This window comes from Corapipo altera, unplaced genomic scaffold (assembly GCF_003945725.1).
Source record: "Corapipo altera isolate COAL_440 unplaced genomic scaffold, ASM394572v1 61281, whole genome shotgun sequence".
Lineage (NCBI taxonomy): Eukaryota > Metazoa > Chordata > Aves > Passeriformes > Pipridae > Corapipo > Corapipo altera.
Window position 1 is genome coordinate 2,138,653 of NW_020884921.1, and position 20,160 is coordinate 2,158,812.

Genomic DNA, 20,160 nt, shown 5'->3' on the forward strand with positions numbered 1-20,160 from the left:
ATGACCTCCAATGTAAAAATATTGCTATGAAAGTTAAAAATGCAGGCAACATATTCAATTGTTTTAGTGCTGAAGAGAATGATGTAAGTGGTTCTTTTTCATCTTTTTTTTTTTTGATGTAACATAGTAGAGTCTGTCAACATAAAATTTTCTTTGAGTTAATAATAATATGAATCCCAGACTAGCTTAAATTGAAAGCATGTGAAGCTATTTATTTATCAAAATAGAATCATGTCAGAATATTTCAGTCTTTGTCATTAATGTTGAGAAGTCCCATTCTACCACCAAATATTTCAGAAACTCTTGTTTATCTTTCATTTCATATCACCATAATTTTTATACGCTAAGGTGATTCCAAGAGTTTATTGTAAATCTGCAGAGTACTTCAGATAATTGAACTGGTACCTTAGAAATTAATATATAGACCATATTCTTAATTGTTTTCCTACTCTATCCCCTGTCATTAATTTTTTCTTTGGTCTGGTTTCAGAATTAGGAGACATGAAAAAAAATTTCTTCAATGTCTCAAAAGGTATAAAGTATTTCACATTTTCTTTATTTTTTCTTTTTTTTCCTATGAAGAAAAATCATTTATAAAGTCTGTAAGAAATATAGAAATATTTAATATTTCATTTAAAATTTCCCTAATTAAAAATTTTCATTTTGCATACAGAAATCTTTCAGAGTTAAAATACTATTTTAAAACTTGTTTATAACTTAAGTTTGTGGATTTGCATATTAATTGAACACCTTGATCTCTTGTTTACTACAATTCAGTAGTAAACTTACTTTGGTAAAAAAATGTTAATATAAACATTTTTCTTGCAAGGATAAATTTTACCCTTAGAATAATGGTATTTTTTTTGTACCTAAGAATGGAGTTTTCATTTAAACTTTGTTCCGGTTGCCTTTATAAAAAAAAGAAGGAAAAACAAGCACCTCAAAGTGAAAGCACAGACTTTGAGTTAATAATATGTCTTGACTTACATGGCAAACTTTTTGTAGTGTGGGATCTGCAGGAATGCCTTCTGTGAGAAAACTTCAGGAACCGTTTTCATGTCAGACAGAGCCAGTTTCAGTGAGTTCCAAAATGCACCAGCAACTGCCCCAAGCTGAGCCAGTGAGCCATGTTGGTGGCATCTCTGGAATGATGTATTTAATAAAGGATAAAAAAAGAGTGTGCACCAGCAGAGAGAAGGATGAGGAAAATCTGAAGGAAACAACATTAAGTTTGGTGAATAATAGGGGAGATGGAGTTTCTCCAGTCTCCAGAGCATAAATTTCCCTGCAGTTCATGGAGGACCATGTTGAAGAAGATATTCTCAGTGCAGTTCATGGAGAGTTAATCCCAGAGCAGGCTCCTGGCAGGAATTGTAGCTGATGGGAGTCCCACAGTGGAGAATTCTTTTTCTAAGGGACTGTAGACCATGGAAAGGACCCACACTAGAGTAGTTCTTGAGGGATTTTGCCCCATGGAGGGACCTCACACTGGAGCATTCTGGAGCATGTGCAGAGCAAGAAGTGGCAGAGAGGACCTGCTATGGACTGACCACAACTCCTATTCCCCATCCTCCTCCACTTCTCAGGGTGTGGAGGATGTAGAAGTGTCAAGAATGAAGTTGAGCATGGGAGGAAGAAATGTTGAAGTAAAGAAGTTTTCAGTTTTGTTTTAAATTCCTACTACTCTCTTCTTTCTATCCTACTCTATTATTAATTGGCAATAAATTCAATTAAACTTTCCCAGTGTGAGTTGTTTTTTTTACTCATGTTGGTAATTGGCAAGTCATTTTCCTATCCTTATCTCACCCACGATCTTTCTATCATATTTTTTCCTCCTGTCTTGCTGAGAAGGGGGAGTGAGAGACTATCTTGGTTCAAGTCTCTTGGCCAGCAAAGGTCAACCAAAAGCACCAAACCACGTTGCTGCAAGTCAGTAAAGAGTGGGAAATAGATTTGATGTTCTCTTAGGATACTTATGCCTGGGGTCTGAACCACACATGTATCTCCATAGAAAAGTTTAAATGACAAACTATTAAGAACAGCAACTTTAAAACACAGCAACACCACTTTATAAACCAGCTGCATAAATGTCTCTGTGCAGCACTTATGAAACAGTTAGAAAGTATATTTACTTAGTCTCAGTTGCAGCATCTGAAATACAAATAAACAAGGTTATTGCTTTTATTATAAACACCTAATCCTACAGGCAGTTGTGAATAAACAGTACTCCAATGTCATGTAAAATTATAATCTAGGACAAGAATGTTTAGTAATAACCTACTTAAAAAGAGTGAAAACCAAAAGTAATTAACTGCCAGCAGGCTTAGCATCCCTTTGCACAGAGAGAAAAATAGGAAAAATCTTAAACCATTTCTTGAGGACTTTCAATTCACAAGAACTTGTGAAAAGTAACAGAGGAAACTGCAAATGAAATTTTTTCGCAAAGCAAACATTCTCTATTTTGGAGAAAAATATATTCCAGTGCCATGGGTTTACTAGCCCTTCCCTAGAACTGAAGATGGTTGTTTCTAGGTGGGTTTCCCGGTACTGAGCCAATGAGAAGCTGTAGTAACGCCTCTACAAATGACATATTTAAGTAGCTGGAAGAGAAGGTTTGTGGCGCAGAAGAAATTAGAGATATGAAGGTGGCAGAGAGGTCAGCAGGTCCCACGGAGGCCAGGCCCACCCCCCCATCCCCACCCTGGCCCAGGGGCAGACGCAGCACTGGAGCTGAGCCAGTCCCCTGGATGAGGCGTGCAGCAGAGCTCAGAAGAAATTCCAGACAGCGAGAGAGAAACTGCCTGGGAGTTCTCCGGCCGGCCTCGCTGCCTCCCCCCACTGCAGGGGAGGGGTGGTAGCAGGCTGGAGTGGCAGCAACGCACGATCCGGAGTGAAGTGGGCCCGGAGCAGGCCCGGAGCGGCAGCAGCAGACGGCATGAAGCGTGCCAGGAGCAGAGCAGAGCGAAGAAGAGAAGCACAGCCAGGACAGCTACCACTGCCTCTCGAATTTGCAACAGAGAGAGAGAGAAGCCACACTGAAGCAGGTTGATTCTGGGTGCGAATCTGGTGAAAATTATCAGGGTATAAAGAGACTGACCTGAATCCCAGAACCTGCATCCGGGGGGGAGGGGTAGACCCGACTTGGAGGGGTCCCTTCAGAAGTCCCTTCCCTCCCTTCCCCTGGGAGGGACACCAAGGAACAGGGAAAAGACTCAGAGCTTTAACTCCCTGTAACCTGTGGTGAAGGTCATGGCATAGCAAGTTGTCCCCTCGCAGCCCATGAAAGGACCTCAGGGGGTGCAGATACCCCCTCTCACCTGGATTGGAAGGGAGACTTTAGCTATTGCCCTGAGAGTTTCTCTTCCTGCATTGACCAGGGGACTGCAGGGTGGTAAAAGTGTGTTTAATACTGTGTATTTTGTTACTTTTAGTTTCTATTCTGTTAGCAATAAACTTTAATATTATTCCTCACGTCAAGTCTGTCTTGCCTGTTGCAACTTGTAGCAATTTTGTAGAAGTTTGAAAATACAACCAGAGTAAATCCATCACATCCAGCACTGTTTAACTGACACTTTCAACAGAATGTAGTCAAGTTCATTTGTGTCTTTTGCTACTGGATAAGACTGTACACCCCAAAAGTTTCTAAGGTGAGTGGAGGTATATAAATTTTAGAATTTCAGTCTCTCTCGATATACTAATATTTTAACATTTGACAGGAAAAATATTTAAAATATTCCTCTTGGTTTAATGATCTATTCTGAAATACTTAATTTAAAACCCATGCAATATTCAATTAACATTTCTCCATACTTAGGAGCTGACTTATTCGCTTAACGGGAAAGGACGTCCTTCTTATGGGATTGTTCTTGTTCTGTATGTCTCTTTTAATGGTGAGAGTTCTGGGAGCTGCAGTTCTTAAATATCCCAGCCAATGGAAGGAAAATGAGACAAAATACAATTCCTACAAAAAATGTAATACAAGGAAAATTGAATAACTCCTTGGTTTGATAACTTATGAAATTAAACATTGCAAATCTGTTGGAGTTGTATTTTTTAGATTTTTAGAAATTGAGTTTTATATCTGTTGAATTGTGATAGAAAGCAGAAGATAGATCAGAAAATGGTTTCTAAAGAACAAAGAATTAATATTATAACATTGGAATCTTTCCTAACCATTAAAACTAGCTAATAATCTAATCTGTGCAATTGTTAAAATGAATACAAAAATAACTGTTCTCTGCCCTACATTTCTTATGAGACTGTGCATTCATGAGCTAAAATATTACCAGGGGAATACCAGAAATATTAAAAGACCATTAGCTGAAATATTATCAAAAGACCAGGTCATTGAGATGACCAGACAGGGAAAAAATATACTAAGTGTGGTATTTAGTTTGCTTTTTTATTTTTTGTTTTGTTTTGTGTTGTTGGTTTTTTTTTTTTAATTTTGACAAGCTTTTCTTCAAGAAAGATAATAATAATAAAAAAGAACAATTATCTGAACTGAGTAACAAAGAACTATCTGAACAATGTAAGATTTCGCTTCCATCCCTCAGTTTGATAGCATTTCCCACAAATTATTCTGTTCATCTCTGTAAGCAAACAAATAACTAAAACCAGAACACTAAACAGAAGTGTGTGACAGCATCAGGGAGAAGCAATCTCCCAGTTCAGTACAGTTTATGCAGTCTTTTGTTTAAGATAGTCTATAAAACAGGGAATGATTTTTTAATTCGTCTTTCTTTTAGTTTCCTTCCTCCCCTTGTCCCCCTTGAATATAGAAATATTATTTTGATTTAAACCTATCTTTCTAAAACTGAAATATTTAGCCTGTATATAAAAGGAAATGGGCAAGTAGTACCTTGGTTAGCAGAAAAACTATCAAACTTCATTGTATATAAAGTTCTTAATATTAATTATATTTCTGATCTCCAGTCCCTCAGCAATTTTGGAATGGCTTTTCTTGCCTAACAAGTGAAAATACACTAGGCTAAAAGGCTTTTGTTGAGCTTAGTCATAATTGCCACTTACACTGTAAACAAAAGATTACAAAATAATCTTTAAATAATCAAAAAATAATTTAATTTGAGAAATAAACTCAACAATAAAATAAGAACTTCTGATATTTCAAGAAATATGTTTAGTATAAGAACTAGTGAGCTTTCCACTGAAAGACGTGTAGAATAAATTGGAAATGAAGTAATTATAAGATTAATGGTGGCTAGGGTTTATTTTATATTTTTCTATATTAAAAGGAATACAATTAATGACTAGATTTGTAAGGATTGCTCTCAATGCTGGTGTCCTTTAAACCACAATTAATAACCCCAAATAACTACAGAAGACATTAAGATATCAGTAAGAAGTAAGAGCATCCAATTCCTTCAAGCTGCTTATCTATCACTTCAATACATGTTTAAAACAGCAGTGGCTCATTCTGATGCTGTTATCGTATTATTCATTTGACTGTTGAATGACAATAATTCAAATCAGGGGAAAAATGCCAAAAAAATGCCTTTATTTTAAGTAACAAATGTAACAGGGAAACAACCTTTCATTGCTATCTCCTAAACCAAAGGAAAAAAAATTAAGAAAAATTATTAAGGTGACAGAAAATTCCTAATAAAATAGGTACAGAAAAAAAGTAAGAACTAACAGTACTGTAAATAGAACTCTTATTGATTATTCATAGCAGCTCTTGTACAACACTTAGTTTCACCTGTTTACCACAATAAGTGATGAAAACATCCTAGATAAAAAGTATATTCATCTTAATTTGTGTTAAAGTGTTCTAAATGGTTTCAATATTATGCCTGTTAGTGTATACTCAATTTAATTTTTTCTGAAAAAATAACACCAACTGCAATCAAATTGAGTTTTCTGAATGAAAATTTGAAGCATAGTGACGAATGAAATACTGGTAGATAAGAATAGATTTTCATCATTTTTATAAACTGTATGTGAATGATAAAAGTTGAAACTAAGACTGATCAGTGGAATTAATTAAAGCTTCAAGGCAGCCTACCAAAAAGGAATGAGAAGTATTATAGAGTAATAGAAGCGATACCCTGTGGCCCTTCAAGGATCAATGTGTCTATTCTGGATAAAGATAAGCTTGAAAAAGGTAAAATGAACAAACAGAACAAACAAACCCTAAATCAGCAATAGACAGTGTATCTTTAGCTATATCAAAATCACTCCTGAGATTCAAGATCAGTGATAGAAACACTGTCACTAAGAAGAATAGGAAGTAAGTTTCCTCATCTGTAACCTCACTATTAATAGTTTATATTTTCAATGCTGGACATAGACAATGTTGAACCAAATGTGGTGGGGGGGGGGGGGGGGGGAAGAAGAACTACAATATTTGAAACTAGTTGAGGAAATATTTCTTTGATCTATATCTGAATTACTAAAAAAACCTTTGGTTTCTACTGGCTTTCTAAGTCAAAATCAAGAAGAATTAAGAATTTCTAGGAAAAAATTCTTCATAGATCAAAATTGATTTTAATATGAATCATACTTTGCTCAATATTAGAAATAAATAATCGTTAATTGTTTAGTATTTTAGAAATAAGTAATTTCAGAAAGGAAAAGAAAGATTTGTAGATGAGCTCTGCTTTTGTTCAATTTCAGAATTCTGCAGAAGGCAAAGACACTGATAATGTGAAATTTCAAGATCAAAATTGTTTTCCAGGATAATATGTGCAGAGTGAATAGGATTAGAAGTGATAGGAAGCAGAGCAATCTGACAAAAATAATCACATTCCAGAACTAGAAAGATTTTTCTTTTTTTTTTTTATAGTTTTATGTTTTTTTTTTTCATTTCTGTGTTTTTCTCTTCTGCCCCATTATTTACCCTTTACCAAGATTAACAGTAAAATAATACCACTTACTGAGCCAGATGAATGGATTATAAAGTAAGTAAAGAAGAATCACTAATTTATTTCATGAGTAACTTTTAGGGCACTATAACTTTGGGGTGAAATACTGGTGGTAACAACCTCAAAAATTCAGTTTTTTCCTGCGGTTTTTCATATAGTAGAGCTTTGGAAACTGTCTTCAGTGACAGTGTAAAAGAACCTTAGCTTCAAAATTGCTGTTTTGCCTGATTGCTTCAATTTGTTTTTTCAGCCTTTTCAGGATTTCTCTGTTCTCTTATTTTACTAACCTAGATGAAACCTGCTTTCCTAGCTTTTTTTGAGGAACAAATGTAAAAAATAACGTGTTCAGATACAAATCCCATATTTGTAATATAAATTTACTGCTATGTGCTTACATCAACACCCCCATTCTTCCCCCCTTTTTAGCAGATAATAGTGCTCAGGCATCAGCATCTTTCTGAGAGGAATGTGCTGTTTAGCATAGTGTTAAGAGTTTGATAAATGTTAACACAGTGTGAGATTCTCTTTATTCTAAATTCAGGTTAAAATGTGCAAATAATTTCAAATGTTATTCTACTATTAGTGTACCTAAGAAAATATATTTTCCATTTATATGAGATAATTAAAGATGTTTATGTACAAAAAATACAGGGTTTTTTCCTTTTTTTAGTTTAAAATTTAACTCTATTAAAAATTTAATGTTTAATTTAACATTTTAATTGAAAATTAATAAAAAGAAGAAGGATACATAAATATTTTAGTATGAACTTACCTGTTTGCTCCCAGATTAGCAGATGAAAACTCTGTCTGAGTGAAGACATGAAGGAGTTTTTTATGTTCTTCAGTTTCATATATAATGCAAAGAAGAAACACAGTTCTTGATTTTTCTGTTTTCCAGGACTTACCTGATGGGTCTTTTGAAGGTTTAACGAGGTATAAAAGTTTTTTGGGAACTAAAAGAGGCAAGCCTTTTACATCTCTAAGTCATTATGTGATAGAGAATAATCAAAGAACTGTACAACATTCTCAACGTACTGTAGTGCTCTTCTGACACTGAGAATTGTTACACCTATTTGAAGAGCGCATCCCTGTTGCCCTGAATTTTATAGGAAAATGTCTTTAGGTTTTTTGTTTGTTTGTTTACTTTTATTGGTGTTTTGTTTAGTTGGTTTGTTTTAATAGGGATCTCTATATAATTTTTCCTGACCTCACTATATTGTATTTTCTTTTATTTATGATGTCTCTTAAGTAGTGGTTTTAAGACCTTACCTGGATTCCTTCTTTTTCTTTTCTTTCTTACTTTGGGGATGATTTTAATGGATGCCTTAAGCATATGACACTAGACAAAGTTAACGTGAATCTCTCAAAGCTCACAAAACCCCATGGTAAATATGCCTTTTTGCAACCAGAAGATGAATGTTTTACAAAGGACAGAAGATCAGAACTAAACTGCTGTAAAATGTGAAGCAATGGGATGATGATTTTTTTTTGTCGGAAAATACGCAAATTTTCAAAAAAGTGGATGGACATATGCGCAGTCAAAGATTTCACGTGTATATCAAAACTCTATCAAACACTGAGACTCAATTTTAGCACAAGTAATTGAATTAGTAAGAAACTTTTCACCTGCACATTTTTGAAAAACAATTGTTATGATGGTGTCTGACATGAATAGACTTATCTTTTAGATCAAAGTCACAGGGAAAGAGCCTACAGGACTCCTCAAACTGATGTCTGTGCTAATTATTTGAGATATGGAAAAACTAGTCACTGCACTGTCTCAGGCAGAGCATTGAATGCGTCTCTGTCATGAGCAAGAAGGGAGTTCCAGCTAGGGAGGAGGCATATCATCCTGCCACATTCATTACTCCACTGCACACAACTTGCAAACAAACTAAAATAATGGAGTTGGTTTTGTTTTTCTATCCTATTTAAAAAAAACAAACCAAACCAAAGTGTAAAATCACAACACTATCACAAAAAAAAAAAAAAAGGAAAAATAAAAGACCAAAGAAGTAGGTATTCTGGTTAGTCCTAACAAACGACAGCTTCATTTAAATGCACCCAAAGTGTGGTTTAATTTTACTTTGTTATTATAGCTTGTGATGTGATTTGATAAGCGCAGTTTCCTCCACTGTTCACTTCTTTCAGTGCAGGACTCGATTAAGTGATTCTTATCAGGTACTGTAGGCACATCAACCAACAGGGGTCACATTTACATGCTCTACTGGAACAGAACTTTTAGTTGTTAAGTGCTCTAATAGTTCAGAACCTGCTGTGAAACATATGTGAAGAAACATTAGCCACCTACATGTGCTAGGAATGTAAGGAAGACTGAAAGGCTGTTGTACAAACTGGCAAAATAATTGAAACTTAATGAGGAATTTCTCCAGGCAGAAAATGACCTCTTCTTGCAATGTCACTGAATTTCCAGTCTTCATCAGATGGCTTGAAAAATGAAAGTAAAAAGTAAAAAGTAAAAGCACAAAGAGCAACTCAATCCTACTGAGCAGTATTTTTTACTGAGTATCGATTATCTTTAGGTGTTGGTATTACGCTGTTTCAGTGTAAAATAATCAAAGCAGCTTTCACTGAGCTGACTTGGAATTTTATTTTTCCAATAAGGCAGAGACAGAAAATTCTATTTTTGCATAGAAAAATGTCCTTTTTATGAGAAGTGAGACAAGTTAAAAGAAAACCTGCAGCTTTTTTTGTAAAACAAACTGTTGAATTCAAACTCATTTGGAGAGGCATGCATACATTGTAGCCTCTGGTGCTTCCACTGGATGAATTTATCTTGACCATTGACTGGTAGCAAGACCTAGCTTGGCTGAAGTGTATACTGTATTGGTTAAAATTTTATTACCAAAAGTGAAATTATTGGAATGCACTGCATCAGTTTTAAGTTACATGATTTTTTCTCAAAGTCTAGTGAACAAGTTTTATACTGTAATCTACACATGACCATATTCCTTTTTAAGACGTGTCACTCATTTAAATCTATATCACATCAATAAAGTAGGCTTAAAAAGAACTTATGGACCCTATTATTGAGTCATTTAAAATGTAAGATGAAGTGTGCATTAAAGTAAGCATAATCTTAGAGCTGTCAATTTGTTTAGTTTTTCTGTATATTATAATGCATTTTATACAAGAAAACTGCAATTGATCATGCATTACATATGTACTAGGCAATTATTAGCTCAGCTAAAATTTGTGTAAGGAAGTTGGAATTTTCACTGTGTCAATGTATTTCTAAGCCCATTTGTCATGGTTTGAGATAGCCCCAAAATCCAATTCCCTAGCTCCATCCCCCCTCCCACATCTCAACCTAATGTGAGATGGGTTTTTCCAGACAAAACACAACCAGACTCAAAGTGGGAGAAAGGGAATATATTACAATAACTGTACAAATAAATACTATAACACATTATACACACGATCACAACTATCTCTACCATGACATATAGTATTTGCAATGGATCAGATCTCTTCTCCCCTCCAAATAAAAGTCCAAGAGGGAAAGAAGAACAGATCCCTTCCAGTCTCTCAGGGCAGCAGCTTCTTCAGAGTAGCAGAAGCAGTCTATCTCTCTCTCTCATGCATGCAGCTGTTGCTGGATCTCTGCCAGCACTCACGAGGGGATATCCAAGCCCCTCGGCCCCGTCATCTTTCAAGTGAGGGGTCTTCTCTTCCGTGGGCTTCATAACCCCAGACAAAGGCCGTTTCACCATGTCATATCACGAGACGCAGGGGGTCTTTGTGACGGTCTGGTATCTCCAGGAGATTCAAGTTCCTTGCAGGGCCTCTGTGCCCTGCCTCAGGCTGCGAGCTTCTTTGTAGCTTGCAGCAAGGGAGGGCCCCCCAAGGCCAACCTCCCCCACCGTCCTGGCTCAGCTCTCAGGACGACCGAGCTTCTTATCTCTCTCTCTCTCTCTCTCCGCTGCTGTATGTCCAAACCTCTGGATGCTGCCACCGCTGCTGCTCTGTCTCTGCTCACTCATGATGGAAAACATCTCCCAGCTCACAGCTACAGACACATAGTCCAGCTTAACACTGTTCCAAGTCTCTGTAGCCCCCAACTGGGGCTGGGGGGCCTCAGAGGCCCTGAGGGGCTCAGAGCCCCTCTCCTCGTGGCTCTACAACGTGGCTACTTCTTCAACTACTAACCTACAACTCCTCTTCCGGTTGCTTGTGATATGTTTACATTTCTGCAGGAGTGCTCATTGGACAGAACTTCAAAACTTCCAGGGGTTTCCACCCCTGGGGGTTACCACTTTTCAGCCTCTGGGGGAAAACAAGGTTCAAACCACTACACCATTTTTCATTGAAATTTCACCAGTTCCGTTATTTTTTCAAAAATCCTGAAAGTAAAATTTCATTTGATAGCTGGTATAGAATGTTTTATTTCTACCAACATGGAGTAAAAATATATGTAAACATCAGACGTTTGATATCAGGCTTAACATGAGAATGCATGCTTTGGGCAAACAGCAATATTTCTTCTGTCACACAACATCTGCTGAAGAAGACAAAATCCAACTCTTGTCTGGCTTTCAGCAAAACATCCAAGAGAAGAGTGGAATGTTGCTCTTAGAGAGTAGGTAGAGGGTGAAAAACATTTCCAGAAAATAGTACATGGTGTATATTTTTGGGGTATTACAGAATTTATCTCAATGACTAGGTCACAATGTTTATTGTCTTCCATTATTGTACTGACCTTCCTTGTCTCATAGTAAGTGAAGGGAGAAAGAGAGAGGCGGGAAGAGTCAAAGTTGAAGGAACCCACATTCAGTTTCCTTTCTTAACCTGCCTCATCTCTGTCTTTTACCATGTTATGAATAAGGATATTATCCATTACGTGGAAGCATATTATTATAGTGTATAAGACAATAGTGTTTTTTGCACTCATTGAGTCTGTATAATCTTCGGAAACCTTCATTTGATTTTGTAGTTGATATAGAAATATGTGTGAAAAACTATGGTAAAAGAGAAAAGTCTTAAATAGTCTACAAGACTTCTGCAGTTTCACCCTCTAGGCTTGGAGAATTCAAACATTATTTCAGTGGGTGATCTGAATTAAATGTGCTTTTTGTACTTCATTTGTCTATAAAAACATAATCGGTTAAAGATTTCAAAGAGGTTATTGCTCCAGAGTGGTGAATAACTCTTCTGTCTGGTTATAATAAGTAATTATCAGGGAAAGTACTGTTGTTGATTTGCATATTTATGTAAAGTGGTCTATGGAAAGGTTTTTCTCAGGATTGCCATAGCAGGAGAAGAAGAGTTGCACCCAGTTCTAGAGTGAAAGATTTGTTAAGATGACAGATATGAGCAGATAAACTGTCTATACATAATCCAAGATGACAGGCCTGAAACTGAAATAAACTAAATATCAATAATCTCAGAAACAAAATGAGACTGGGAAGATTAGAATCTAAATGAAACCTGGAATAAATCACAAACAAGACTGTGAGTATAAAGAATTACATTCTTTCCCAGCCAGATGCTCTTTTTAGTGATAACAGAGTTGGTATTGAAGAGGTACAAAAACCTTACTCCAGTTATTTATCTACAGATCCTCATCTGGGTAAAACAAGAGGAGAGAGGTTGTTTCATATTTGACATTGGGATAAACAGAGAAAATAATTTTCTCCTCTTTTATGTCATCTGTATATTTAAAAATCTTTGTAACTCGATATGGCAGGTAGTTTTAATTTGCTTTTACCTTAACCTGTCTTCTTACAAGTAATTATAAAGTAATTGGTTAATATTAAAGCAATATACCTTTTTTAGATATCCTTTGACAGAAAGTCAGAATACAGGAGCATGCTGGGACATCATAGAGCTCCAAAATATTGTCTCAGGTAAGCTTAAGGGCAGTAGAATATACCTGCAGCTACTGTGTGGTTTGGAAGACAGGAACACAGTCTTCATTCTGGAAGGGCTTCTGACGACTGCTGCTAACCACCATGACACTCATTCCCTGACTGATGGCAGACAATGATGAGCATTTAACACCTGAGTTTTCCTGAGGAGCTTGTGAAGCACTTCTTTAGTAGGAGACTTCATAAAGTCTCAATTTGCTCCTTCATGAGGACAGTCATGAAGCAGGAATAAAAAGTGGACCATATCTGTGAGCAGTAAGTTAAATTTTGACACAGAGAATTATACTTCCTTTGGCAGGAATTAAGTATTCAGGACTCAGACATTTAGTGTTTCATACTAAAAAGCAATTAAAAGTATAGTATAATAAAATAAACTATTAATATTAAAAACAAATAAATTACTATCCACCAAATTACTGTTCAGAAATATATGCTTTGTGTGACCATAATCTATCATCCTCCGTTTTTCAGGCTGGTGACTCCTGATAACTTTAATTTACTTTTATCTGGAAAAACAAAGATTACTTCTGAACAGTTTATTAAACTAGAGAGGAAAATACAAAAAGAACACTAAATAATAGCAACTTTTATTTATGGACAACTGTCCCAGTGGACGCAAAGGCTTGACATTCTAGCTTGGTTTCCTTCTGGCTTCATGAAACTTCAGAGACAGAAGTGCTCAGTACAGAGAGCAGTTAGTTTTACCAGAAAGAACCTCAGATAAATTCATTGCACCTTCCTTCAAGTTGCTTTTGGAAATATATTGAGTTCAGGAGAACAGTAGGGTTTTTAAAACTGTATAGAAAATCCATATGCATTAAAGTCACAAAGATCACATTTGCTTTCTGTGAGAACATAGCCAAAAAAGCCAAACAACAAAAAAACAACCAAACAAAAATCCCCTTAAAAGAAAAGACTTGATTACAGACTTTGGTACATGTCTAGAATATTGTCATTGTAGTGAATAGCCTTTTTCATAAGTCTACTAACAGTTACACTCTTAAGTCATTCATATGGGAAATACACAACTTTTCCTTTCAAAATTAGTCTGCTATTGATGCCAGTCTTAAACTGAACTAAAACAACTGCATATCTCAATTTCAGTATATTACAGCAGTAATATTAATAAAAATTAAGATCTATTCACCTTTCCCAAGATTTGCTTCAGCTAATGATTTTTGCTTTCAATATTTTCTAAGATGAAAAGAAGAATCTGATGATTGTAAGTTGAGCAGACCTTAGACACATGTTAAGGATTCCTTTCATTTCTTTCTTGTTAATCCCATTCCATAAGCTATTGCCAATGAATATTTTTCACTTTTCATTTCAGTCTTCATCTCTACTGCATTTAACATTTATGTGGCCTCCTAGACAGACAAGGGAGTATTGTACATGTATTATGCTTTTGAGTAATGTCACTGATACATTATGGAAAAGCAAAGGATAGATTTCTTATGCTATTTATCTAAGCTTACTATGTTTTTGGTATCTAAATAAGAATCGTTCATAGGTCAACAGGTTACTAAAACTTGTGAAGAGAAATCGTCCACTTTTTATATGCGTACGTATGTACATAGGCATACATATATTCACACATATAGATATATAAATTATATTTAGGAAGGATATATAGTCACAAGTCAAGGATCCTTGGTTTTTTTGTGAAGCCTTGGAAGGCACAGATTTTCCTAGTATCCTAGTTTCTGTTAAACACAGAGTGAAAGCCACAGAAGAAAAATGGTCTGATGCTCCCCTGGTGTGCAAAATCCCTTCCTGTCCAGAGAGTAAGGCTTTAGTTGGTACTAAGGGAAAGGCACGTCTTTCCCCTGTATCACCCTGAAAATATGAAAATCAGTCACATCTTCATTCTTGACACTGTTTGTTTCTCTAACTTTTCCTTCTATCCCAAGGAACAGCTAGTTCTCTGTAAAATGGAGTGATTCACCTTATAGAGTTGGTAGTAACTATTCAGCCCACAAGGTAAACATAGAGTGGTCTAAATGACAGAAAACAAAGCAACATGGCATTACCAGAAATAAAAAAGAAATCGAGAGAAATGCACTTAAGTTAGCTATAAAAATGCATTTCAAGCACTGTTTAAAATGGTTAAAAAAATCCAGGAATCCCCTCTTGGTCTAGGCAGTGTTAATTTGTCTGACCTTAGCTGACAAAGCAGGTAATACCATTTTGGTGTTTTGGTTCCTTTCTTTTCATAACTTGACTAATTCATCTTTATTGAGTTCACTGATCTTTTTCCCAGTCTCTTTCCACTTTTTCTCCTGAAAGAATATTGGGTAATATATTTCTCACCTTCTCTTCCTACAGTAATCTAGTTTACTGCTGCAGATGTATGTGGGAATTCTACTACTATCAAAATACCAAATATAAGGTAGAAAGAAACAAGGAGTAGTGTGAAAATGCTTTTTGAACTGAAAATGTAGGGAAGAAATGCGGGAAACAAAAGAACACATTTTACAGTGATACAGATAGGGTTTTTTTATTAATGGGACAGACAGATGAGGCAAGTAGTTGAAATCTGGAACACGCAGTGCCATGTGCTATGAAACAAACAAATGCTGCTCTTCCACAAGGGATTTCAACATCCACAGAAATGGTGACTCTGCATCTTTCCCTCACTGTATATTTTGATTTAACTCCACTCAGCAACTAAATATCACACAGACACTCACTCATTTCTCCTGCCTTTGTGGGATGAGGAGAGAAATGGAAGGGTAAAAGAGGGAACCCATCAGAAAATCATGGGGTTTGATAAAAACAGTTTAAAACTTTTTAGGACCTATATCTCATCTCATGGCTAGGTTTCACGAATGAAGATTTGGGAAGGGCTCTACCCACGTTTGTTACAAGCGTGCTGATGGCTAAAAAGGCCAATACGAGATAGGTACAACCGGTTGAAAAAGGCACAGCAGAAAGACTCCTTAGGTGGTATATTCTGCAAGACACAATTCTGCGTTGTCTTTTCTCCTCAAGAGTGAACCTGCGTGCTTTCTCAAAGGCATCAGCAGCGTTATAGATAGTGTGTCTCCAGGCCTCCCGACTGGAGGCCAGAGTAGACCAGTTATGGTGATCAATATGGCCAAGGCCGAGATGTTGTTTCAGGGAGTCCTTGTATCTCCTCTTCGGGGCTCCTCTCTTGCGGTAGCCAGCGGCAAGTTCACCATAAAGCAAGATCTCAGGGAGGCAGTGGTCCTTCATCCTTGAGACGTACCCTGCCCATCGCAGCTGTATTCTCAGCAACATGGCCTCAATACTTGTGACTGCTGCTTGTTCTAGAACAGATGCATTGGTCACATAATCTGCCCAGTGGATGTTTAGGATTGTACAGAGACAGCGTTGATGGAAGCATTGTAGGATACGCAGGTGGTGACAGTAGATGACCCATGATTCGGATCCGTATAAGAGAGTAGACAGCACTATGGCTCTCTAAACACTGATCTTTGTACTATTCTTCAAGTGTTTATTACACCAAACTCTTTTATAAAGCCTTCCGAAAGCACTGTATGCCTTTGCTAACCTGTTGTCTATCTCCCCATCAATCTTACCATCCGAGGAGATGAGGTTGCCTAGGTAATTAAACTGCTGGACTGATTTGAGTTCTGATTGGCCAATGGTGATATGGGGATGATGGGGGGCTTCCTGAGGTGCTGGTTGATGGAGAACTTCTGTCTTCTTTAAGCTGACTTCCAACTCAAAAAGTTTGGCAGCGTCTGCAAAGCAGGATGTTAAACGCTGCAGAACTGCTTCTGTGTGAGCGACAAGGGCGGTGTCATCAGCATAAAGCAGCTCCCGGACAAGATGGTTTAAGAGGACCCATATACATATCTCTATAAACACTTGAAAATAAATTAAATTCCACTTGCAACAGTGTTTTGATTTTTGGTTTTTGTTTGGTGTTTTTTTCAGAAGATGTGATATAATTCTGACCTGAGTTGTTGTGATGGGGAAAATGAATGATGGACAATGTAGGTCTGAGGCTAAAACATCATCATGGAACTTGAGAGAGGCTGGGTTATACAATCAGTTTTGCTTGGAGTGTGTAACCCTTTTGCTATCTCTGGCAATTCCATGACAAAACTATGTGTAATCTTTCCCTATTGAGATAACTTTACAGAGGAGAATACTAGAATACAACTTCTGACTTGATCACAGAGAGATATTTGCAAATATATTCATCATATAACATAATATCTAAAAATGAGCTAGACCAAATTCCCTCTGCAAAGTAAGATCCATTTTAAGAGTTCTTTTATTTTATTTATCTATTTACTTCCTTTTTTTTCTCTTTTTAAAACACTAATAGAGAAAGTATCCAGTATGAAAGGTTTTAGACTTTTGGATGTGGAGCAAATTCTATAGACAGGAATGGCAGACTAGTCTGCAGCAGTTCTGTCATTCTGATGTCTCAGATCTTGGATTTTTTAACTTTTGTAGATTTTAGAAATAGTTGTGTAGTAAATGTAGATTTTAATGCAGCTGTATTACATCCCTTATCCTGTAGCATAATAGCTACACATACCCAGCTCTATTACCCCATTCCATATCAATCCCTCTAAATTCCTTTAGTGTGTTTAGTCTTCAAAGTAGAATTGCAAAAAAACACCCTAAGGCCTGGACCAGAAGATATCACACAGACACAACGACCTTTTCGTGGTTTAAAAGCTCCCAAACCCCCAATTTCCAAGCCTCCCACAATTGTTTCAGTGTAAGAGAAGTTTTCAGATGGGCACAACTGAGCATGGGGGACTTATATCAAAATTTATTACTAACAGAATAAAAACTATAGAAACTAAAAAGCAAATAAATACACAGTATTAACACTATTTCTACCACCCCGTGTGCCCTCCCACATCAGTTCAGAAGAAAAACCTTCAGGCAATAGCTAAACTCTCTCTCTCATTGGGGTATGGGGGAAGGGGTCTTCTACACCCCACCAGCTTCTCAGCCTGTGCTGAGGTCTCCTCCTGGACTGCAAGGGAACACTTGCTTCACCAGGTCTGCATCACAAGCTACAGAGAGTTAGCTTTTGAGTCCTTTCCCCCTGCTTCGTGAAAGTTCCTCCTATGGAGTAAGATTCAGGAACTTCTCCACTTCGAGTCCACTCTTCTCCCCAGCTTGCAGGATTTTCTGGGTTTTTGCTCAGTCTTATACCCCAAATAGCTTTCATCAAAGTCCTTACCCGGAAAAAACCTACTTGGTTTGGAATCTCTCTATCTCAGTTGCAGCATCAGCTCGACTTGCCACGTGGCAAGGGGGAGGCATTCCCCACATTCCTTGTCCTTAGGTTTTCGGCTGCCCTTGTCCAGACCACACGTAGGGCACCTCCAAGCCCCTCGACCCATCTCTCCATTGTTCCAGTCTCAACTCGGATTGCTCCCTCTCCCGTCATTGTGGGGGAGGTGGCAGTGAGACTGCTTGAAGTTTCTCTCTCCTCTACCTGGAATTCTTTCTGCTCTGCTTCACCATGATCACCGCTCCTGTCTGCCCCGCTCACAGGGGGGAAACACTGAGGAACTGCCACAGCCCTGGCCATAGCGCTGGGGCTGCGGGGGGCCTAGGGACACCCCCAAACCGGGGACCTCCCGTCAGCTGCCTCACGGCTCTGATTCTCTCTGCCAACAGCTTCCCTTCTGGTCTGTTGTAATATGCTAATTTTGTAGGGTCGAACCACAGCTCTCCATTGACCTTGCATCAGAAACTTACTTGGGATTAATTATCTCCAGCCCCAGGGGAGGCTATACGAGTCAAATCACGACAGACCTTCAAGCCCAGAACTTTTGAGGAACTCTGAGGACTATACGTACTGTGAAGAAAATGAAGATGAGAAAGAAGGGGTCTCACACACTCCCATAACCAGTTCCAAAAGGGGTATGTCGGTGAATAGAACTGGGCAGAATTGGTGATGGACAGATTTGGGATTGGATGGACCTCGTCATAAAATCATAGAACCACTGTCTGGGTGCATGCATGTTATGTGTATTCTCTGGGCCTGTAGGCTGATTAAAGGAGCCACTTTTTATCTTATCTTATACACTAAATTGGCCTGCAGTTTTTTTCTCCATTGTCTCTTTAGGCAACAATTCCAGCACCCTTTCTGTATGCAGGAGATTATTGTTAGGCCAAAACTTGCTTTAGAATTACTTTGCAGTTTCATTGAATTTGTGGTAACACTTGATAAACCAGCATTTTAATCACTAACTAACTACATTCTATTATTTCACTAATTGAATAATTTAAAATAAAATTTTAAAAATGAATCATCATCTTGGTTTTGAGTATTCTTCCTTAGATCTTGATTGATGTCAAAGAAGATAAACTCTCAGAAAATTAATTTATTATTGAAACCTAAATGAATAAACTATAAAAGAAATAATATAATAAATTATTTTAAAATGTTGTATTTAATTATAAAAAACACATTAGGCCAAATTTCTCATTTGATTTTTTTAAAAAGTTGGATTTGGTCACGGCGATTGGTAAATTCTGAGACACTTCAAGTGATAGGAGTATATTTTATTATATATAAAGATCTCTTTGTTGATTATGTCATAGCAATAGTGACATATCATAACTTTAGATTATTAATCTTATTTTTAACCACACTTTCCTTTCAAATTCCATACTACATTATGCATTGTAGATGTTTTTGGTAGTCACAAGAAAAATAATGATGACAATGATTTTTTTTCTATTTGTTATTTGGTGGATGAATTTACATTAAAATAGTAATAGATAGGTCAAGATCTGATGGAGATCAGATTTTCCAAAGTGGCAAATGTGTTACATACTGACCTTGACAATGCAAAGAATTCTAATACAGTCTGACTTTAAATTTTGTAATTCAGAACTTTTGAGTCAAAATATCAGTGTTTATAACTGTATTTTTCAATTTTAACATCTCTCTTGGATTCTAATGCTATTCTTATATTCAGGCATTAATTCATGTAAAATTCCATTCCATATTCTCCTTTTGCATATTAAGCAAATGCAGTGTTAACTTTTTGGTATATTTACAATCAGGATTATTAATATTTCTCACCAAATATGAAAGAGAAATCAAAGCTAATAATTTGAAAAAATGAGTGAAAAATTAATAAAAGCCAAATACAGAGAAAGGACAGCAAAATACAATCCAAAACAGTTTTAGAGAGTCACAGTTATTCTTTTGTTGACAAATATTAACATTTATGAACTTTTGTAAAAAAGAGAGGAAGGTAAAGAGCTATATTGGTATTACGGATGTGTTTAAACACAAGTCTAATTCAAGTGCTTATTTGGTGCTATTAAAAGAGGTAGTCAGAGAGATACCATATTGTTATATTTGACTGGAATAGCAAAAAAGTTATTTCATTGCTTTTCTATTTTTTGAC

At 36.7% G+C, this 20,160-nt stretch overlaps 1 long non-coding RNA gene across 1 annotated transcript in view; it reads left to right on the forward strand.

Moving 5' to 3' along the window:
* The first annotated feature begins 2,192 nt into the window (after positions 1–2,192).
* Positions 2,193–20,160, forward strand: part of LOC113953599 — a 40,376-nt gene continuing 22,408 nt past the window's right edge. Inside the window, exons 1-2 of the long non-coding RNA XR_003529936.1 lie at positions 2,193–3,055; positions 12,681–12,751. This is a non-coding gene — a long non-coding RNA (uncharacterized LOC113953599). The remainder of the gene's footprint in view (positions 3,056–12,680; positions 12,752–20,160) is intronic.